This window comes from Juglans microcarpa x Juglans regia, chromosome 8S (genome assembly GCF_004785595.1).
Source record: "Juglans microcarpa x Juglans regia isolate MS1-56 chromosome 8S, Jm3101_v1.0, whole genome shotgun sequence".
In the NCBI taxonomy this organism is placed as follows: domain Eukaryota; kingdom Viridiplantae; phylum Streptophyta; class Magnoliopsida; order Fagales; family Juglandaceae; genus Juglans; species Juglans microcarpa x Juglans regia.
In genome coordinates this window covers 2,025,016-2,049,001 of record NC_054609.1, presented here as the reverse complement: position 1 = coordinate 2,049,001, position 23,986 = coordinate 2,025,016, and the positions used below count along the sequence as shown (strand labels likewise).

The 23,986-nt window shown below is 36.1% G+C and overlaps 1 protein-coding gene and 1 pseudogene across 3 annotated transcripts in view; both read left to right on the top strand.

Moving 5' to 3' along the window:
* The first annotated feature begins 10,145 nt into the window (after window positions 1-10,145).
* Window positions 10,146-23,986, top strand: part of LOC121244775 — a 19,209-nt pseudogene continuing 5,368 nt past the window's right edge.
* The window catches only part of LOC121244116 (magnesium dechelatase SGRL, chloroplastic-like), an 18,968-nt gene continuing 18,256 nt past the window's right edge, over window positions 23,275-23,986 (top strand). The window contains exon 1 of one of the 3 annotated variants that reach the window (XM_041142165.1): window positions 23,275-23,327. The gene's annotated coding sequence lies outside the window, so the exon portion shown is untranslated. Of the gene's footprint in view, window positions 23,344-23,986 lie in introns of all 3 variants that reach the window. The other 2 variants (XM_041142164.1, XM_041142166.1) reach the window with 2 other exon arrangements.

Here is a 23,986-nt window from a genome sequence, read left to right as displayed (position 1 = left end):
TAGGAGGCCATCATTAGTCGCTGCGCAGGAGGTGTTTGATAGCATGTAAAGTAATGAGACACCTTGAAGAGCCAAGCTGCTGGGTCTTCTCCCCGGAAGTGAGGAAAGTCTAGTTTGACCCCCTGGGTCCTTGCCTACGGTATTCATTTTCATGCTCTCCTTCCACTTGTTGTTCACGCTGATGCTCCTGGGTTTGGTTAGCTAGGATTGTTCTCATCATGTCTGTCATTTGGTGCATTTGCTCCCTAAGATCTTGGATTGCTTGTTCATGATGAACTAGCATTTCTTCTTGTTGTTGTTTGGTTCTTGGATTTGGATTTTCAGCCATTAGGAACGTAGGGCTCTAGATACCACTTGTAATGGTTCTAAATATATGATGTATACAGCAGGCTGAATATGGAAAGAGGGAGGTGTTATCAATGGAAATGGGATGAATGCAAGTTATGTGTTGATGAAAATGACGAAAGGAAGTTCTAGAAATAGTAATCATATTAGGGTTCTTTCGAAGGAATCCCTTAACCTCCTAGCAAGAGTCCAAATTCATGAAAAAAATACCCTCTGCATCTGATACTGCAGTCCGTCCTTCATATCCACGCAGAGATACAATATAAGCAAATAACATAAAGACACGTGTAAAGAGAAATAACTAACTACGGAATAAAAAGAAAAACAACAAGGAAGGAAATAGTCTTCTGGAATCTTCAACACCAGGATGAAACGGTGCGTTTTAGTAACCTTCAGCTATGCGTTTTGAGTCCCTAACTCCTTGCTCAACGGTGCGTTTCATTAGGCTACAGCTATGCGTTTTGAGTTGCTTCTTGCGTTTAATCCCCAACTCTTCTGACTTCAAGTTCAGTTCTCGTATCTTCTGGCTTCCACTTCTCTTCTTCTCCCGTGCGAACCCTCACCCTCTTCTCTTCTCCTTCTTGTCATCACAGAGGTTCATAACAAACCCCCTGTTAAAGAACCTTGCCCACAAGGTTCGGGTAGAGCTCCTTCAACCTCCAAAGCAGTTCCCAGCTATTATTCTCCGAGGAAGCCCCGATCCACTTGACTAAAACCTCCGTGAGAGCCCTGTCTCCTTGTCGTTTAATTCGTCTGTCGATGATGGCCTCTGGCTCTAGTAGAAGTTCCCCGTCGGTGTTGACTGGAGGGAGTGTAGGAAGCGGACAGATCTGGCTTCCTAGCTTGCATTTCAGACATGAAACGTGAAAGATCGGGTGGATCCTTGATGATGGTGGCAGATCAAGCTTGTAGGCAACCCTTCCAACTCGTTGCATTACCTGAAATGGCCCGTAAAAGCGTGGGGATAGTTTGAGGTTGTGCCTTGCCGAGAGTGAGTGCTGTCTATACGGCTGTAAACGAAGGTAAACCCAGTCACCCTCCATAAACTCTCGTTCTGTTCTCCTCTTGTCAGCATAAAGCTTCATCCCTTGTTGCGATGCTTCCAAATTTTGCTTGAGCAATGCATTGATCTGATCTCTTGTGTGCAACTGTGTATCAACTGCATCATTGATTGTTGTGCCTGATATATATGAACTTAGTTTCGGAGGACAATACCCATAGAGAACCTCAAATGGGGACATCCTAGTTGAAGTGTGGTATGAGGTGTTATACCACCATTCGGCCAGTGGTAACCACTGCACCCAGCCCTTAGTTTTAGCTCCTGCATAGCAACGTAGGTATCCTTCGAGAGTTTTGTTGAGTGCCTCCGTCTGACCATCAGTTTCTGGATGGTAGGCTTAACTGTAATGTAAGGTAGATCCCTACAACTCAAATAAAGCCTTCCATAAAGTGCTTAGAAAAATAGGGTCACGGTCAGAAAGCATGATCTTAGGAAGACCATGTAATTTAAGCACTTCTTTGAGAAATAATTGGGCTACCCCAGCAGCTGTGTATGGGTGTGCCAAGGTCATAAAATGGCCATATTTTGTTAATCGATCCACAACCACTAATATTACACTGACCCCTTGGGACTTAGGCAGTCCCTTCAATTAAGTCTAGTGAGATAGCTTCCCATGCTTGAGCTGGAATGGGAAGAGGTTGAAGAAGGCCAGGGGGTAAAATGTGTTCTGTTTTATTCACCTGGCATATATCATACTCCCGTACCAACTGTTTGATGTCCTTTTTCATTCCCCGCCAAAAGAAATCTCTTTTTGCTCTCTGGTATGTCTTCAAATACCCAGAGTGACCAGCTTGAGGGTCAGAGTGTATAAAGTTTAGGACCTTGGCCTTGAATGATGATTGCGGATCTATGACCAGTCTACCCTTCTTCAAGATCAAACCCTATCGTAGAGCATATCCTTTAGGCCCTTGCTGACTTGTAGTTAGCTGCTGTATGATCTCACTTAACTCAGGTGATGCTGCATATGTGATCTTGAGTTCCTCTATCCAATCGGGTGTGGGGAATGTGATAAGACCCAAAAACCCCTGTGATGTCAATTCTGGTTCATGCTTTCGTGAAAGGGCATCAGCCACTTTATTTTCTTTGCCCTGTTTGTACTGGATAGAGAAATCATACCCCATCAGTTTCGTGATCCATTTTTGTTGTTTAATCGTGCCCACCTTCTGCTCAAGCAAGTACTTGAGTGACTGTTGATCTGTTTTCACAATAAAAGTCTGGCCCAACAAATAGGGCCTCCATTTGTGGACTGCCGTGACAAGAGCCAGCAGTTCTTTTTCATATGTAGAAAGGTCAAGAGCCTTCCCCTTTAATGCCTTACTTAAGAAAGCAATAGGTTGTCCTCCTTGCATTAGCACTGCCCCAACTCCACATCCACTTGCATCGCACTCAATGGTGAAGTTTTGTATAAAATCAGGCAATCTTAGAACTGGTGGTTGTGAAACAGCAGCTTTAAGTTCCAAGAATGCCTAATGAGCCTTGTCATCCCACTTGAACGAATTTTTTTTTAGGAGACTCGTGAGTGGGGCTGCTATAAGGACATAACCCTTAATAAACTTCCTGTAATAGCCCGTCAAGCCTAGGAATCCCCTTAAGCTTTTAGTGTTACTTGGAGTAGGCCATTCAATCATTGCTTCAACCTTCTTTGGATCAACCTTAACACCCTACCCCGACACAATATGACCCAAATAATCGACCTCATGCACCCCAAATTGACACTTGGACAGCTTAGCAAACAAACAATGCACAGATAGGGTTTGAAGAACCTGTTGTAAATATCCAATATGTTGCTCCATGGTGCTGTTGTACACCAAGATGTCGTCAAAAAATACTAAGACAAACCTCCTTAAATAAGGCCTAAAAATGGTATTCATTAGCCCTTGAAAGGTGGAGGGGGCATTGGTAAGTTCAAAGGGCATTACCAAGAACTCATAGTGGCCCTCATGAGTTCGGAAAGCCATTTTAGGAACATCTTCAGGTACTACTCGAATTTGGTGATATCCGGACCTAAGGTCCAGCTTGGAGAATATTGCTGCTCCATGTAATTCATCTAGTAATTCGTCAATCACCGGTATGGGAAATTTGTCATTCACTGTTTCCTTGTTTAAGGCCCGATAGTCACACATAATTGCCAACTCCCATCAACTTTTCGGACCAGTAGGACGGGGGATGAAAATGGACTTGAGCTTGGCCTAATAACCCCTGTTTTAAGAAGATTTGCCACTATTTTTTCAATCTCTGTTTTCTGGTAGAAGGGATATTGATAAGGTCTTGTAGATATAGGGCTTGTGCCTTCCCTCAGCACAATTCGATAGTCGTGAGACCTCACAGGTGGCAACCCAGTTGGTTCCTCAAAAACATTTTAAAAAGCTGTTAGGACCTTTTTTATTTGGGGATTCTGCACCTCACTAGTCACTAGTGCATATTGGGCATACAGTTGTAAGATTAGGCCTTTTCCCTTGTAAAGAGAATTTATAAACAGCTTGTGGCAATCACCAAAGGAGGTTTCTTCCAATTTAAGGCCCTTTAGCTCCATTGTTTTTCCACACCATTGGAACTGCATGTACAATGCAGAAAAATTCCAAACAATATATCCAAGGGATTCCAACCACTGAATCCCTAATACAACATCACAGCCCGCTAAGGGTAACACAAAATAAGAAGGTTTAAAACAAGCCCCTTGGATCTTAGTGACAACCTCACTACAAGATCCCAAAGTTTTAACAATATCACCATTTGCTACTTGCACTTTTAGATGCACATCCCCATTAACTCGGAACTGAGTTCTTTTAATTATAGATGGGTCCAGGAAGTTGTGGGTACTTCCTGAATCCACTAAAATAATCACAGACGCAGCACCTATATTTCCAAGTAATCTCATAGTTTTGGGACAAGGGGTACCTGTTAGGGCATTAAGTGAAATGACAGGATCTTCAGCTGGAGCAGTTGGTGAAGCAGTCTCACCCAAATCTGTTGTGTCATAGAACACCTCCTCTCCTTTGTCTTGGCAAATCTGGTCCGTGGCTTGTAAGAAGTAAATCTTTGGGGCTTTGCACACATGATTTGGATATCATTTTTCGTCACAGTGGTAACATAAACCATGCTTCCTCTTTTCATCAATTTGGCTAGAGGCAATCTTCCTTATGGGGATAGGGGTTCTTGGAGTGTGTGCTGTAGTAGCATTAGGAACTGACCACTGACTGCCAGTGGTAGTTTGTTGGCTGTTTCGATCTCCCCATGGTTTGAGATTTTTTTTCTTACTAACACAATATTCCTCTTGTATTTTTGCGAGGCCACATGCTGCGTGTAGGCTCACTAGATTCAATAAGCGAAGAAGAAGACGAATCTCATCTTTGAGTTCGCTTAAAAAGTAGCTCAACTTGTGGTTTTCGGACAATGCTTTGAGTCGGTTTGAGAGAGCCTCAAACTGGCCCTTGTAAACAGCCACTGTAGACGTCTGTTTCAGCCTGGTTAGAGCTTCCATCAGGTCATTATACGCTGTGGGACCAAAACGCTGTTGCAGGGCCTGAGAAAAAGTCTGCCAGCATGTAAACTGCCCTGTGTCAAACGCATCCTGGTACCAAATGAGGGCCTCGCCCTCCATGTGATAGGAGGCCATCATTAGTCGCTGCGCAGGAGGTGTTTGATAGCATGTAAAGTAATGAGACACCTTGAAGAGCCAAGCTGCTGGGTCTTCTCCCCGGAAGTGAGGAAAGTCTAGTTTGACCCCCTGGGTCCTTGCCTACGGTATTCATTTTCATGCTCTCCTTCCACTTGTTGTTCACGCTGATGCTCCTGGGTTTGGTTAGCTAGGATTGTTCTCATCATGTCTGTCATTTGGTGCATTTGCTCCCTAAGATCTTGGATTGCTTGTTCATGATGAACTAGCATTTCTTCTTGTTGTTGTTTGGTTCTTGGATTTGGATTTTCAGCCATTAGGAACGTAGGGCTCTAGATACCACTTGTAATGGTTCTAAATATATGATGTATACAGCAGGCTGAATATGGAAAGAGGGAGGTGTTATCAATGGAAATGGGATGAATGCAAGTTATGTGTTGATGAAAATGACGAAAGGAAGTTCTAGAAATAGTAATGATATTAGGGTTCTTTCGAGGGAATCCCTTAACCTCCTAGCAAGAGTTCAAATTCATGAAAAAAATATCCTCTGCATCTGACACTGCAGTCCGTCCTTCATATCCACGCAGGGATATAATATAAGCAAATAACATAAAGACACGTGTAAAGAGAAATAACTAACTACGGAATGAAAAGAAAAACAACAAGGAAGGAAATAGTCTTCTGGAATCTTCAACACTAGGATGAAACGGTGCGTTTTAGTAACCTTCAGCTATGCATTTTGAGTCCCTGACTCCTTGCTCAACGGTGCGTTTCATTAGGCTACAGCTATGCGTTTTGAGTTGCTTCTAGCGTTTAATCCCCAACTCTTCTGACTTCAAGTTCAGTTCTCGTATCTTCTGGCTTCCACTTCTCTTCTTCTCCCGTGCGAACCCTCACCCTCTGCTCTTCTCCTTCTTGTCATCACAGAGGTTCATAACACGATTTTGAGAGGGTCATGGAGGTTCAAAAGGACGTAACAAGATTCAGAGGGCTTAGGGTTCTGTAATGGAAAGGAAAATAGAGACTTTGTGTGAGAAGGAGGCTGGAGGCCACATGGTGTTTACATGAAACACACCGTTTCATGAGGCATTAGTAGTGAGGAACCCGACTGTGGCATTTTGGCATGAAATGCTTCGTTTCATTAAGACACCCTGGACGGCGTGGACTGGGCCTCCCCGTATGCACGACTTTAGCATTTTGCATAAAATGGATTGAGTGATGAAGTTTTGAAAAATATTTAAGAAAAAATTAAGTAAAAATATTGTAAAGATAAAATATTATTAGAATATAAATTTTTAATATAATTTTTATTTTTAAATTTGTAAAATTAAATTATATTTTATTTTTTATTTAAAAATTTAGAAAATGTATAATATTGAAAAAATAGTAATGATTAATTTGAAAGTATTTATATTTAGTGATATTTTAAAAAATGAGATAAAATAAAATGAAATATAATGAGATGAAAATTACTTCTATATATCCCGTGAATTCTTAAATTATTACAGGATAAGGAAACATACCGGAATAAGTAATTCTGCGTTTCCATCACTATAGACATTTCACACCCCACACCGGCATCTTTTACAAAATAACAAATCATTTCACTCTCTCTCCTCAATCTCATTGAATTCTTCTCTCATCAAGTTTTCTCTCCTCAAACTCTCTTACATCTCATCGGATCCTTCACTCTCTCACTCTCTTTAAATTCTTTTCAATTTTTTTTTCTCCTCGTTGGATCCGGTCTCTCATCAAGCATTATCCATCATTTCACTCTCTCATTTCATAAGACTCCTCTCTCTTATCAAACTCTCTTCAAACTTTCTCCCATCTCATCCGACCTTTCTCTCATTTTGTCAATTTCTCTCTTTCATTGAATGAAATCAACGTAAGACGTAGGGCGTAGAAAGATAATAATTGTTGAGAAGAATATTTCATGTGAAACACGTACTTGCTTTTTCTAAAGTTTATTTCCAAACATCACGTGAATCCTTAAATCATTGATTTCGTCCCTTCTACTTTTGCCTCGGAATGTGAAATCTCTTTCGTCGGACCCTAGCCTTCATGTTTTCACGGGCCCCGTTTCTTCCGTGTTATTGTGCTCTTTTATTATTGTTATTTGTTTATAAGAAATGCTTTAGTCTCGAATTTGAGATATAAAAAGTGTACTGAATGAATTTTTTTTTATTTAGTAATTAAATAAGTATTTTTTAATAATATTATAAATTTTTTTATTTTTTTAAAATATTTATGATAATTAAAAATATATACAAAAAAATAAAAAAGTAAAATGTGCAACTATTCGAAATATTTTTTCGAAAGTGTAGTGCTGCACTTTGTTTATTATTATATATCAGTTAATGGTATATACTATGGGCAGATTATCATTATTCTTCTTCCGTATGCTGTAGCTGTTGTTCGATCTTATCCCGTTTGTACAGGCACAGGTATAAGGGGCAAACTTTTATGGACGTGCCAGCAGGCCTCCCAGTTACTGCTGGTGTAAATCTGTATTTCTTATTTTTATTATTTTTTTCTATATTTTTTTTTTTACATTCTTAATCATTAAAAAAATTTTAAAAAACAAATAATTTTATTAATAACTATTTCCTTAATTAAATAAAAAAATTAAAATACTCAAACAATATCTTTGAACGATAATATTAAAGAGGTTAAATAATATTTTCTTTTAATAAGGGATACATAAATTTAATAATATTTAATTAAATGAGTAAACGTAAAGTTAAATTTAAGATTTATTATGATAAAATATAAAATTATTGTTTATTTTAAAATTTTAAATTAATAAAAAAATATATTTAATTATTATATTTATTAACATATTACTATATTTTAAAATGTTTCTTTATCGGCCCACCAATCTATTTTGGGCCTGATTTGATCAGTAAAATGAAATTATTTATAAATAGTAAAGAAATAATTTTTAAATAATAATGAAATGATTTAAATTATAATATTTTATGAAATTTTGGAAAGTGAGAAAAAAAATTGAATAAAAATATTATAAAATTAAAATATTATTATAATATAATTTTTGTTTTAAGATTTGAAAAAAGTTGAATTATTTTTTGTAGTTTGTTTGAAAGTTTAAAAAATTTGTAATAATTAGATTAAAAAAAATTAAATATTTGAAATTAAAATATATTTATATTTATGATTTTTAAATATTAAGATAGGATGAAATGAACGGCTTTCATATGCAAACCAAGCATAAATGGATCCCTCATTTTTTTTTTTATAAGTACTGGACCATCAAAGCAAGGCATCCACCATGAGTTACTAACACCTTTTAAGATATCTAGTATCTGCAGAATGGGCAATGCTACACTCACTCACTCACATATAGCTCTCACCCAACCTTTATAAAATAAATAAATAACTCTCACCCAACGTGCATTTTTGGCTTTTTTTTAATGTATTTTTTTAAAACAATTCACAAAATTATTAAAAGAAATACTTTTTTAACCATTAAGTAAAAATAAATAAATAAATCATTTGGTAGATTTCTTCGATAGCCCTACAGAATTACACAGCGGATGCGAATATATAGTATCTGCTAAATGAATGGCCGTTTAAAAAAGTGAAAAAAAGGTTGCACTGAGAAAAAAAGTATTTATATATATATTATGAAATCTAACAGCATTCTCAATGACTTCTGTATAATACAAAAAATATAAATTATTTAAAAATTTGTTCATAAGATGAGTTCCATCCGATTATGTAAAATAAGATGTAACATACCAATCGCTACAGTAACCTGCTACATGTAGCAGTTACTGTTCATCTTTCAAACAATTTTTTAATTATTTATACTTTATTTACTCTTTTATTTCCTTTTACTTTTATATTTCAATACAAATTCCTTTTATTGTTCATCATTTTAACACCTCTATTTTATTTTTTTCTAAAAAATATCTTGGAAATATTATTTATCCAATTTTTTCATATTTTGATTTTAATTTTTAATATTTATTTGGCTTATATATTTTTATTTTGTGTGTATAAATCAACTGAGTTATATTACATTGTATATAATAATATATTACAAATATAAAAAAATAGATATGCGTATAAAATGAAATCCACAACATTTATAACTTCTCGATTGAATGAATTGCTCTTTCAAACAATATTAAATGCAAATCAATTTCGTATGCTTATTTCTTCGGTCCACCTTAAATCGTAGAATTAAGTAAAAAAAATTCTAGAATTTCAAATATTGCATTAATTCGTGTCATTTTCCCCTGGCTATCACGTTTATTTATTTTTTTTCAACTGATCTACTTACTTTAAGTTCCTTAAAACTCGTGCCTGATACGGTGTTAAATTTTTCAACAGATATGAATCCCCCCAATGGGAACGGAATAAAGCTTGGTGCTGGTAAGTACATATCCTGTATGTATAGGTTTGTGTGTGTATATATATACATACAATTCTTTTTAAAACTCTTTTACAATTTCATTTTAAATGAAAGAATTTTTTCTAAAATTATCATAACCTATTATTATCATTTTACAACTCGTTTTATAAAAGTGTTATCCATTTAAAATAAAGATAAAAGAGAGTGTAAAAAGAGCTATATATCTATCATTAATCATAATTTTCTTTCATAACTCGTAGTTCATTTATAGTTTTAATTTTAAGGTGAACAACATTTAGATCTTTAATTCTTCTACAAGCTTACATTTGATGATTTATTCATTAAATGCATCTTGTTAATGGTCAAGATGTATTCGTTTATTCGCCTCAATTGATTTTGTCTTTATATTTGCATAACAAGATGTCTCCAATGAGTTTTTTACTAGATATAAGCCAAATTCCTAGATATGCTGTCTTAATCCGGAAACCAATATACATATGTTACATATTTGGTTCTTTAATTTTTAAAATAGTTATATATTTGCCAAAATTGGAATAATAGAAATATTTTCATTAGCTGATCTGCATGGTCAACTATGTGTAGTTATTGGCACAACCCTCTCAGTGGTTCTAGTTGGAAGCGTTGGGGTATATTGGACAATAAAAACAAGAAAAAGCATTAAGCTCGCACTAAAATGCTTCAAAAACAAAGGTGGAGAACAACACTCTAATCACCAAGGATCGATGGAGGTTAGAATCTTCAAAGCAGGAGAAATTGAGAAGGCCACTAATAATTATGACGAGAGTAGAAAGTTTGGCCAAGGAGAGGATGAAACGGTATATCGAGGAGTATTAACAGATAATAAAGTGGTTGCTATTAAAGAATCCAAAACTGCGGATAAAAACCAGATTAAACTCTTCATAAATGAAATGATTGCGCTTACTCAAATAAACCACAAGAATGTGGTTAAACTATTGGGTTTTTGTTTGGAAACAGAAGTGCCCATGCTAGTTTATGAATTCATCACAGATTGGCCAACACTTTCTGACCATATCCATGATAAAGACAAGTCATCTTTACTCTCATGAGAAAAGCGTTTAAAGATAGCAACAGAAGCTGCAGAAGCCCTTGCATACCTACATGATTTGGAACCTTCCATATCAATTATTCATAGAGATGTGAAATCTGCAAATATACTTTTAGATAAAAATCATACAACAAAAGTTGTTGACTTTGGAACTTCAAGACTAGTTCCTCTTGATCACACGCGATTAGAGCAAGGCGATTAGAGCAAGGAACATTTGGGTACTTGGACCCTGAATACTTACAAAGTGGCCATTTAACAAAAAAAAGTGATGTCTATAGCTTTGGCGTTGTTTTGGCAGAGTTACTAACGGGTGAGAAGGTAATTTCTTTGGACAATGAAGAAAAAGAGAAAAATCTAGCAACATATTTTGTGTCTGCTCTAGAAGATGATCGCCTACTAGAAATTATTGAGTGCCACATTAAAAATGAGGGTGATGTTGAAGAGCTAAAGGAAGTTTCGTGTATTGCAAAAAGGTGCTTAAGCATAAATGGAAAGGAAAGGCCTACTATGAAGGATGTGGCAATGGAGCTAGAGGGATTGAGAATTAAGAAAAAGCATTCAAATGAGAAGGCCAATCTCTGCAGAGAAGAAACCACCAAGTGTTCACTTAATATAAATACAAGCTATTTGAATCCTGATGCTGGCACTGCCAACTGTTGCTCCATGATTCCTCTGTTTTGAAGACAACATCTTTCTCCACCCAGTGTCACGGCTCTTCCATCGCTACCCACCACCAAGTACGACTTCCTCCAAATCTTTTCTATCCCTTAGTCCACACCATGCAATGCTTCCTTGCTCTCCGATCCCTAGAATTCTCTCTCTCTCAGCCACCATCGTTCTCAAATCCTATGACTTTTGTGCTCCCTTTTTTCTCTCACACTTTCTTTACCATCTTTTTCTTCTCACTCATCTTTTATAGACCCTCATGAGAGGCTATGCAACTGTCTAATTTAGTCTTCACTTTTGTGAGAGCTTGTTCTTTCGTAAGTTCAAGATCAAGTATTTAATTTTTATGCCTTTGAATGTAAAAAAACTTGTAGTATCTTAATGTTTGAGTGCTTGTAATAAAGCTGTGTATTTCTTTTTCACTTTTTATGCCTTTGTGTGTAAAACTACTTGTAATATCTTAATGTTTGAGTGATTGTAATAAAGCTGTGTGTTTCTTTTTCACTCCCACTTCATAATTTGCCTGCCTATTTATGGGTTTTCCAAATATCATGGAACAATCCCTCCTACATATCACATATAATATATACTTTTGTAACTATGCATCAAAATCAGAAGGGCCAATTACGACACATCATGCTAGCATTGCATCTTAATTATCAAGGATGCACTCAGACAGACCATCCCCAGAAAGTTTTGGTCATTCAGACTTGGCTCATCTTGAAGCACCCTAGGCCAAATAACTGCGTAAACCAGCTCAGACTAGTTTTTTATATCCCTCTGCCATAGGCTCTGCTCTGTGACTCTTGTATATTTCACCACTAGTCGATCTTATTCAGGACCTAAACTTGGAATAACTAAATGACTGTCGGTTGTTGCATGGAAATTAACTCTGTTTCCCTCATACATCATGTCAAGGTCCTGGTGTCCATACTCGTTGGGGTGGAGAGCTGGCGTCTATACTCAAGGGGGTTGAGTGCTATAAAAGACTTGATTGTGTTTTTCCTAACATCAATTAGTTCTAGATGGATTGGCATCCGATAAGTGATATCAAAGTTAAAGGTTATGGATTTAATTAACTGAAATTTCATTGTGAGGGAAAGATTCTTGAGATGTATCAGTCGAACAATGCATGCAATTAGGACCTCCACACACAAGCAGAAGAGCCTAAGAGGTGGGAAAATGGACAGATAAACAGATGATCACCTGTACAGAAAATAATGCAAAATTAAATAATGACAAGATCGGCCCCATTAATTTCCTTCTGCACTTTCTTCTAATTGGCACAATATACGTTCTACGTTCTTTCAAAAAGATTACTTTGCCTGGTTTGGATGGTAAAGCATCTCAGGTTGTACGGTCTTACAGTTTTACCTATCTAAATATTATATTTCAACTCAAGTTTTGAAAACATCAACTTAAAACAGTGAACAGTTTAAAAAAGTAAATAAACAATACAACCTGACTCGAACAGTGCGTGAATATTACAAAATCTCAAGAATTTGAATACTTTGTGAGATCCCACTTTTTTCAAATCTCAAAAAATAAACAATAGCTCATCTCATCTCATTATCAAAACATACATTTTTTACAGATTATTTGATCTCATTTTAACTCAACAAATCTCATTACTATTTAAAATATCTCATCTCATTTCATCTGAATTAGGTCTAAAATTGTATGTAATATTAATCACATTTATATATAATTTTTTTTGTTTTATAAATTTGTTCCCTATTTTGTGATGGCAGAGAGTGGTTTGGATTTAGAGATGAGTTGAGATGATTTGTAAATAATAGAATAAAAATTGAATTATTTATTATATTTTATGTGTAAATTTAAAAAAATTATTTTGAGATTTGAAAAAGTTGAATTGTTTATTATATTTTATATGAGAATTTAAAAAAATTATAATAATAAAATGAGATGAATTGAAATGAGTTGAGATAGATTTTAAATTTAAAGGAGGCCATCTTTTGAGTCATTCCGATGGCTGAATCCTTAAATTATTGCACAGGACAGGGAATATGTTTTTGCTTTTCCTAAAGTTTATAACGGACCATGGCCTTGTCCTTAACTTCTACTTTTGCCTCAGGATGTGAAATCTCTTTCGTCGGATACTAGCCTTCACGTTTTACACGGACCACGTTTGTTCCTTATCCTTATGATGTTGCTCAAACTTTTTCGATCTAGACGAAGGTAATAGGGACAGTGCCGTTTAGATGATTTGAGATGAGATGAATTGAGATAAAAGTTGAAAGTTAAATAAATATTATTTTTTAATATTTTGATTGTTTTAAAATTTAAAAAGAAATAAATTGTTTATTATATTTTGTATAAAAATTTTAAAAAATTATAATAATAAAATGATATGAGATGATTTTAATATAAAAACCAGGTTAGTGTTTCAAATATTTAAAATATTTAATTAATTGAGTGAAATGTAAAATCGAATTCAATATCTTTACTCTAATACTATATAAAATTATTATTCATTTTAAATAGTTAAATTTAATCATTTATATTTATTAACGTATTGCTATGTTTTGAAGTGTGAGAGTTCCCAGCTTTGCCAGTCAACGAATCCATCCCTAAAGGGATCCTCTTTCTCTGATAAGTACTAAACCATGAAAGCAAGGCATCCACCATGAGTAATTATCAATTAACACCTTTCAGGATATCTACAGGACTACATAGCGGACGCGAGATACATAATATCAGCTGAATGAATGGTCGTTGAAAACACAAGGAAAAAAAAAAAAAAAAGTGCACTGAGAAAAAAGTAACGTCGTAGCTTTGGAGTACTCGTGGGGTAGCTACGTAAAGCTGCTGTCCGAAAACGAAAATAAATAATTTAATTTTTTTCAATTTCAAAATAATAATAATAATATTAAAAAATAATAATATTTTAATTATATTTTATTTAACTTTCAACTTTTATCTCAATTCATCTCATATCAATTCATTATCCAAACCTCATCTAATTATTTAGTTGATTAGGTCTAATTGTTCTATCAATCAAATTGTAAGGCATTCAAGGCTGATCTCCCCGGCCGGCGCAAACGAAAGTTACACATCATGGTTCTACATAGATTTCCTAAGTTCCTTCCAAATGCATGCCCATTAAAACTTCAGCATCTATCTATCGGGAGCGCAACTTCTGTGAACAAAACAGACAAAACCTTTCGTCCTAGAAGAGATTATAGAGGGGGTACGTGTTTCGCAAGGAGGATGCTCTTGCAAGTGATTATCATGACATAGGTCGTTGGTGTCATATTTTCATAAATTCACATTTTTAAGATAGTTTAGTGCAATTAACGTAGAATTTATACCAAAATACTCATATCAATTTGGGTTTGTTGCGTTTGCATCACATGTCAAATGATTTTTTAACTGAATATAAGCCAACTTCCTAGAAATCATGCTGCCTTAATCCGGAAACCAATATACATATGCTACATATTTGGTTCATTAATTTTTAAAAACATTATATATTTGACAAAACTGGAATAATAGAAATATTTTAACTCGTGTAACTGCTTGTTTAAGTATTTGTGTAGGTATCGGCATAACCCTCTTAATGCTACTAGTTGGAAGCTTTTGGGTATATTGGGGTCTAAAGAAACAAAATCTCATTAAGCTCAAAGAGAAATTCTTCCAACAAAATGGTGGCCTAATGTTACAACAACAACGATCTCTAATCATGCACAAAAGGTCGATGGAACCCATTAGAATCTTCAGTGTTAAAGAACTTGAGAAGGCCACTAATAATTATGACGAATAGAATCCTTGGCCAAAGAGACAATGAAACGGTATATCGAGGAGTACTATTGGCAGAAAATAAAGTGGCTGCTATTAAAAGGTCCAAAATTGCCTATCAAAACCAAATTGGACAATTTGTAAATGAAATGATTGTGCTTACTCAAGTAAACCATAGAAATGTGGTTAAACTAATGGGTTGTTATTTGGAAACAGAAGTGCCCTTACTAGTTTATGAATTCATCACTAATGGGACACTTTCTGACCACATACATGATATAAACAAGTCATCTTTGCTCTCATGAGAAAAGCATTTTGAAACTTTCATACCAATTATACACAGAGATATGAAAACCGCAAATATACTTTTAGATGGTATTCATTTAACAAAAGTTGCTGACTTTGGAGCTTCAAGACTAGTTCCTCTTAATCACACACAATTAACCATATTAGTGCAAGGAACATTTGGATACTTTGTAATAGCCAGAGCCTAAGCCCAAACCAAAAGGGAGGCTAAGCCCACGACGAAGCTAGCCAAACCCACGATGATGTCGTTTTGATAGGTGTCTTCTTTCCTGTTTGCAGTTTTCTTGCCAAGCCGTATTTTTTTTTTTGTTTATTTTTTTCCTTTTCTTTGCTTTCCCTTCAGTTTCTTCACTTTTGAAAATCCCTCCACCTCAAATCCATTTTTCTCCACGTCTCTGTAGTTTTCTTTTCTTTTCCATCACACACTCAGATTCGCACTCACCCACGACACCACTCGTTCGTTTCTCTACCAGATGATCAAGTCATCCTCCAAACTTTCTCTCTCGCTCTTCTCTTTCTCTGTAAGTTCTCACCACCCCACAATCCAGTCATTGTTCAAGCCTTTCTGGGTTGGCCTCACTGCCATGAAACACAGAAGTGTTTTTCATCCCATGCAAACCACCATCACTGTTAACCTCTTCTGCCTCACTCCACCACCCTGCACCACTGGGCACCGTGGGACAGTCCCACTACTGCTATAGCCCAGCCGAGGCCACGCCAAGGAGAAGCACTGTTTCACAATCAGTGCCTCCACGTCCTGGTCTCCATCGAGCGCAGTTGCAGCACTGGGGTTGCCGCTTTCCCCAACAATAAAGCCATCGTGAAATGTCGAGAATTGCCACCACGTTGCCCTACACCTCTATGACCAGCCACCGATAAGCTTGGATGTGAAGCGCTATGTTTTTATACACCGAACAGAGTGATTGTTTTGCCCACCGTGAGCCACCAAGCCACCCTCACTCCTCCTCGTCTCAGCCATGAGCCACCCAGTTGCACCACCTCATCGGAATCAACAATAGTAAGCGACGCTAGAAGCCTCCCACCAACCCATATACTCCCCACTATTCTCTTTCAGTAGGCTCGAGTATCTTTGTCCCTCTCTCCCTCACGATTGATCTCTCTCTCTCTCAGTGTTTAGCCGCCACCTCGCCGACATAATCTCCACCACCTCCCAGTCCTAGCGCTGCTCCTCCACTCTTGGTGAGTACGTCTCCGTTGCATGTGTTTAGTCTCAGTTTTTCTTTCCTTTTTGTGTTGGTTTTCCAAACAGCACATAATTATGACTTTATTTCCCAAAATGCCCCCTTATTAGGATAGTTCAGTGGACATAAGTTTGCTTTTTAAAACTCGCTTGCATAGTTTTATTTGAGGTATAAGAATATATATAGAAAATATGTATGTTTTTAAAGCAACTAGTTTAAATATTTTACAACCAATTTCATATGAGAATAATATGATTTTAATTTTATTTAAATAATTTAAAACTAATTAAGTCTATTTTAATTAAATGATATTTTTGTTTTATCTACTCTTATAGATTTTGATATAATTATGTTATCCAATTTCATACTGTATAATTGGACCTCGTTAATAAATAAATTAGAATTTAATGTTTTAGTCGGAGAAGTTAAATGGATATTGATGAATTTTGGGAAGTGATGAGATTTTAGAGTTATAAGAAGTTTAGGTTTTGAGGAATTAAAATAGGATATTTCAAACATCTCAGGTTTAAATATCAAAATACGTGTTCTATTGAAAATTTATAGAGGTTACATGACTATATTTTTATAGGTGACAAGTAATATTTGTTCGGCATTATTGGGGAAAACTTCTGGAAAGCTAATGGTAGTTTAGCTTTTCAAAATTATGACTTTATTTGTTCGGCATTAATGGTAGTTTATAACCCTACCACGTGGGTTAAACATGGTATTTGTCCCGATGTGATGCTATGAGATGATATGAATATAATGTTTCAGTTTAGATATGCCAAAAGATTTTCTTTTTGGGAACAAGTTTGTTTCACTGAAAATTTCGCTCTGATGTTTTGTACCAAGTTTGTTTATGTATTCCGAAAGTAAATATGTTGTTTATGCATTCTAAAAGTAAATGTTTAGTTATGCATATTGAACTTTATAAATGCTTATATTTACATACTAGTATATGATCTCTGCTTACTGAGTTGTTGAGGATCAAGATTATGAGCATTGGGTGAGATGATTTAAGTATAGTATATTAAACATAGAAAGTTTTTTTTATGAGTATTGGTGTTTTTTTTTATTAATAAATTTTATCGTGTTATGACGAATTGGCATTTTGAAAAATTAGTTATATTGAGGAAATTAGTTTGAATCGAAATTTCTATATGATATTGGGATTTTGGAGTTTATTATTATATTGTTGAAATGTGAGTTTAAGTGATAAGAAGTAACTCTCCGACCCCTGCGAGACTGGGGTGTTACATACTTAGACCCTGAATACTTACACAGTGGCCAGTTAACAAAAAAAAAGTGATGTCTATAGATTTGGCGTTGTTTTGGTAGAGTTAATAACGGGTGAGAATGAAATTTCTATGGACATGGCAGAAACTGAGAAAAATCTAGCCGCATACTTTGTTTCTGCACTAAAAGATGATCGCCTACTAGAAATTGTTGAGGCCCACATTATCAATGAGGGTAATGCTGAAGAGCTAGAGGAAGTTTCTTACATTGCAAAAAGGTGCTTAAGCGTAAAAGGAGAGGATAGGCGTACTATGAAGGTTGTGGCAATGGAGCTAGAGGGATTAAGAACTAAGGAAAAGCATTCACATGAGAAGGCCGATCTCTATAGAGAAGAAACTGAGTGTTCACTTAATGCAATTACAAGCTATTTGAGTCTTGATGCTGGCACTGCCAATTCTTAGACCAGTGCAACCATCGATAGCATGGGAGATCAAGTTTCGAAATCAACAATTGTTTGCAGATAATTCCTCAGTGCCCTTATTAGTTTACGAATTCATCACTAATGGGACACTTTCTAACCACATACATGATAAAACAAAGTCATCTTTGCTCTCATGGGAAAAGCGTTTGAAGATAGCAGCAGAAGCTGCAGGTGCCCTTGCATACCTACATTTTGAAGCTTCCATACCAATTATACACAGAGATGTGAAGACTGTAAATATACTTTTAGACGATAATCATATAACAAAAGTTGCTGACTTTGGAGCTTCAAAACTAATTCCTCTTGATCACACACGATTAACCACATTAGTGCAAGGAACGTTCGGGTATTTGGACCCTGAATACGTACGGAGTGGCCAATTAACAAAAAAAAGTGATGTCTATAGCTTTGGCGTTGTTTTGGCAGAATTACCGACGAGTGAGAAGGCAATTTCTTCGGACAGAGAAGATAGTGAGAAAAGTCTAGCAACATACTTTATTTCTGCTCTAGAAGATGATCGCCTACTAGAAATTATTGAGAGCCACATTATCAAGGAGGGTAATGTTAAGGAGGTAAAGGAAGTTTATTATATTGCCAAAAGGTGCTTAAGCATAAAAGGAGAGGATATGCCTACTATGAAGGTTGTGGCAATGGAGCTAGAGGGATTGAGAATTGTGGAAAATCATTCACATGGGAAGGCCAATCTTTACAGAGAAGAAACCGAGTGTTCACTAAATGCAATTACAAGTTATTTGAGTCTTGATGCTGGCACTACCAATTCTTCGACCAGCACCACCATTAATAGCATGGGAGATCAAGTTTCGAAATCAACAATTGTTTGCAGATAATTCCTCAGTTCTGAAGACAACCTCTTTCTCCACCAAGCGTCACTGCTTTTCCATCGCTACCAATTATACACAGAGATGAGAAGACTGCAAATATACTTTTAGACGATAATCTTACAATAAAAGTTGCTGATTTTGGAGCTTCAAGACTAATTACTCTTGATCACACATGATTAACCACATTAGTACAAGGAACATTTGGGTATTTGGACCCTGAATACTTACAGAGTGGCCAATTAACAGAAAAAGTGATATCTATAGCTTTGGTGTTGTTTTGGCGAAATCATTGATGGGTGAGAAGGAAATTTCTTTGGACAGTGCAAAAAGTGAGAGAAATCTAGAAACATATTTTGTTTATGCACTAAAAGATGATCGCCTACTAGAAATTATTGAAGGCCACATTATCAATGAGGTAATGTTGAAGAGTTAAAGGAAGTTTCTTATATTGCAAAAAGGTGCTTAAGCATAAAAGGAGAGGATAGGCCTACTATGAAGGATGTGGCAATGGAGCTAGAGGGATTGAGAATTAAGGAAAATCATTCACATGAGAAGGCCGATCTCTATAGAGAAGAAACTGAGTGTTGTTCACTTAATGCAACTACAAGCTATTTGTTTATATAAAAAAAAAAAAAAAAACTACAAGCTATTTGTTTATCAAAAAAAAAAAAAACGACAAGCTATTTGAGTCTTGATGCTGGCACTGCCAATTCTTCGACCAATACCACCATTGATAGCATGGGAGATCAAGTTTCAAAATCAACAATAGTTTGAAGAAAATTCATCAGTCCTGAAGACAACCTCTTTCTCCGCCAAGCGTCAAAATAAAAATACTTGTAGTATCTTAATGTTTGAGTGCTTGTAATAAAGCTGTGTGTTTCTATTTCACCCCTACTTTATAAGTATGCTACAAAATAAGAAATTCCATATCATGCTAACATTGCAGCTTAGGCAAGCCATCCCCGGAAAGTTTTCAGTCATAATTCAGACTTGCCTCATTTTGAACATTGAAGCACCCTGGGCAAAATAACTGTGCAAACATGGTCAAGCTTAATTGTTGATATCCCCCTGCCATAGGCTTTGCTCTGGTGACTATTGTATTTTCAACTACTAGTCTTCAGGACCTAAACTTTGAATATCTAAAGGATTACCGATGGTTGCATGGAAGTTAACTCTGTTTCCCATACACGTCAAAGTCTTGCTGTCTGTACTCGAGGGGCTGGGGAGCTGGTGTGCTTTATTGTTGGGTGTGTCCAAGTATCAATCTCACTTCTTCGAAAACATGCAAGTAGAGTGCATGTTGAATATTAAAATATTTGATTTTTTTTTTCCAAACATTAATTAGTTTCGGGTGGATTGGCCCCTCGTTGTCCGATAAGTGATATCGAAGCTAAACGCCATGGGTTTAATTCACTAGAATTTCATTGTGAGGGAAAGATTTTTTGGGTGTATCAATCGAACAGTGCATGCAATCAGGACCACCACACAAATAAGCAGAAGAGGTGGGAAAAAATGAAGGATTATGAGATTATTTTTCTTTATATGAAGACATGGATTCAAAGAATGCAGTATATTAACTTCATATAGACCAACTTAATAGTTGAAGACAATACAATATCGCAATTTTATTTCATTATTTTTGGAGAAAAATCTGGATTACAAGAGACATTACAGAGGAGAACAATAAAAATAATCATTATCCTGATAAGTGATTGATCACTGGTATCATACAAGTATGAGGTGTGAGAGTGATAGTGGCTGATATATAACATTCCTCCTGCTTAAATTACCGAGAGTTCTAAAGTATGAAAATCTAAAACTTCAATATAATAAACGAGTTAATTTAGAATGTGAATCCTGACAAAGTTGTGGTGAGGTGGTATTTGATTACTTACCCCCAAATAAAAGTTAAGCCTTCTCATGCTATATATATTTTTTTAATTACTTGGAAGTTGGAACTGATGTGATATATTTGCCTGTTACACAATGCTTTTGTCATGTGAATCTCATTGCATGACAAGAAAGCACATTTTTCTTCAACAAAGATAACTGGTAGAGAAAGGTATGATTTTAGATGGTACCACTTCAAAACAACATAGCACCTGACTTGATATATTGTATTGCTCTGTTTTTATAATGGGTTACATGAGCAGTTTAGGATCACGACTAACATCAGAAGAGATCATGCATAAAGATTACTTACAACTAATCATGATAATCCTACACACAGTACTTACCTACAAACTCATCAAGTTTAGCATTATCGACATAGATTACTCTTGCGTGCGTTATCTTCAATTGTTGTGATATCTTCAATTAAACTCGGAGGTGGTTGCTGAGGTGTCACCGAAGGTCTCATGAGATGCATATATACATATATATATATATATATGTATGTATGTGTGTGTATATATCATCAAACTATCATAGTTGGATCACTCCACAACCGATTCAAATCTCAGTTGAGAATAAGAGTTATTCTATTTTTAAATTAGTGTGTACAGTACAATACTACAATCCATATCACTTAAATGAAAATATTTAGTTTGTAAAATTTAAATTTTAAAATTTATCTTCTAAATTAAATTATGTTAGCATTCTAATAGGTGTGCTCTGTCTATCAATTTGAAAATAGATTTGTTTTTTAGAATAATAAACTTATTCTCATTCTCTCTTCAACGACTGAATCCTTAAATCATTGCCGACCAATGGATATTGTTTGCTTTTTCTAAAGTTTTTAACAGATCATGGCTTTCGTCAGTTTTGCTTTTGCCTTAGGATGTGAAATCTCTTTGGTCGGATGATCGGATCCTATATATTCACATTTTCCACATACCACTTTTGATCCTTTCGCTGTTGTTCGATCTTTTTCCGTTCCCCAGCCACAGGTACTATTACGGCTATATTTTGAAATGTCTAGAGAGTTTCCTTTACCAGTCTACGAATCCATCCCTAAATGCATCTCTCTTTTCTAATGCATCCACCATGAATTAAGGAGGGCATCCACCATGAGTAGAAACTCTTAGGATGGCTAGCTGGATAATTACGTGGCGAATGTGACATATGGATAATGATAGGTATGCCACCCTCCTACTACATTTTTACTACTTTAAAGTGTATTTGGAATTTTTTTTTTTAGTATGTTTTTAACATCCTTAATCATTAAAAAAAATTAAAAAATATACAATTACACTAATAGTCACTTCCTTAACAATTAAGTAAAAAAATTATAAAAAAAAGTAGTAAATGAGTAATAGAAGGTAGTAAGCCTATCAGTATCTCATACATAATATCTGCTAAATCAATGGTCGTTTTAAAAAGAAGAAGAAAAAGGTGCATTGAGAAAAAAGTAACGTCGTAGCTCTGGATCAATTATTGTGGGGGTAGCTGATGTAATACCCAGAGCCTAAGCCCAAACCAAAAGGGAGGCCAAGCCCACGACCAAGCTAGCCAGACCCACGACGATGTCGTTTTGGTAGGTGTCTTATTTTCGAACTGTAGTTTTCTTGCCATGCCCTTTTTTTTTTCTTTTTTTTTTTTTTTTTTTTTCCTTCAGTTTCTTCACTCCCGAAAATCCCTCCATCTCAAATCCATTTTTCACCATGTCTCTATGGTTTTCTTTTCTTTTCCATCACACACTCAGTCTCGCACTCACCCACGGCACCACTCATTCGTTTCACTACCAGTTGATCAAGTCATCCTCCAAACTTTCTCTCTCACTCTTCTCTTTCTCCGTAAGTTCTCACTACCCCCACGATCCAGTTACTGCTCAAGCCCTTCTCGGTTGGTCTCACTGCCATGAAACACAGAAGTGTTTTTCGTCCCATGCAACCCACCATCACCGTTAACCTCTTCTGCCTCACTCCACCACCCTGCACCACCGTGGGACAGTCCCACTACTGCTACAGCCTAGCCAAGGCCATGCCAAGGAGAAGCACGGTTTCACAACCAGTGCCTCCAGGTCTTGATCTCCAACAAGCACGGGTGCAGCATTGGGGTCGCCGCTTTCCCCAGCCATAAAGCCACCATAAAACATCAAGAACCGCCACCATGCTGCCCTGCACCTCCATGACCAGCCACTGATAAGCTTGGACATGAAGCGCTCTGTTTTTATATGCCGAAACAGAGTGATTGTTTTGCCCATCGTGAGCCACCAAGCCACCCTCACTTCTCCTCGCCTCAGCCATGAGCCAGGCCAGTTGCACCAGCTAGCCAGAATCAACGACAAGAAGTGACGCTAGAAGCCTCCCTCCAGCCCATATCCACCACACTATTCTCTCTCGGTAGGCCCAAGTTTCTCTCTGTCCCTCTCTCCCTCACGGTTGATCTCTCTCTCTCTCTCTCTCTCTCTCTCTCTCTCTCTCTCTCAGTGTTTAGCCACCACCTCACCAACATAATCTCCGCCACCTCTCAGTCCTTGCACTGCTCTTCCACTCTCGGTGAGTATGAGCGTCTCCGTTGCATGTGTTTAGTCTAAGTTTTTCTTTCCTTTTTGTGTTTGTTTTCCCAAACAGTAAATAATTATGACTTTATTTCCCAAAATGCCCTCATAAGAAGATAGTTTAGTGGGCATAAGTTTGCTTTTTAAAACTTGCTTGCATAGTTTTATTTGAGGTATAAGAACATATATAGAAAATATTTATGTTTTTAAAGCAACTAGTTTAAACATTTTACAACCAATTTCAGTTGAGAATAATAAGATTTTAATTTTAGTTTAAATACTTTAAAACTAATCAAGTCTATTTTTTAATTAAATGGATATTGATGATTTTTGGGAAGTGATGAGATCTTAGGGTTATGAGAAGTTTATTTTTTGATGAATTAAAATAGGATATTTCAACTTTTCAGGTTTACATATTGAGAATACGTGTTCAATAGAAAATTTTAAGGGAGTTACGTGTTTATTTTATAGGTGACGATTAATTTTTGTTCGGCATTGTTGAGGAGATTTTTGAAGGCTAAGAAGTCCAGGTAAGCGGGGTTTATAAACTAATTTTGCATAAAA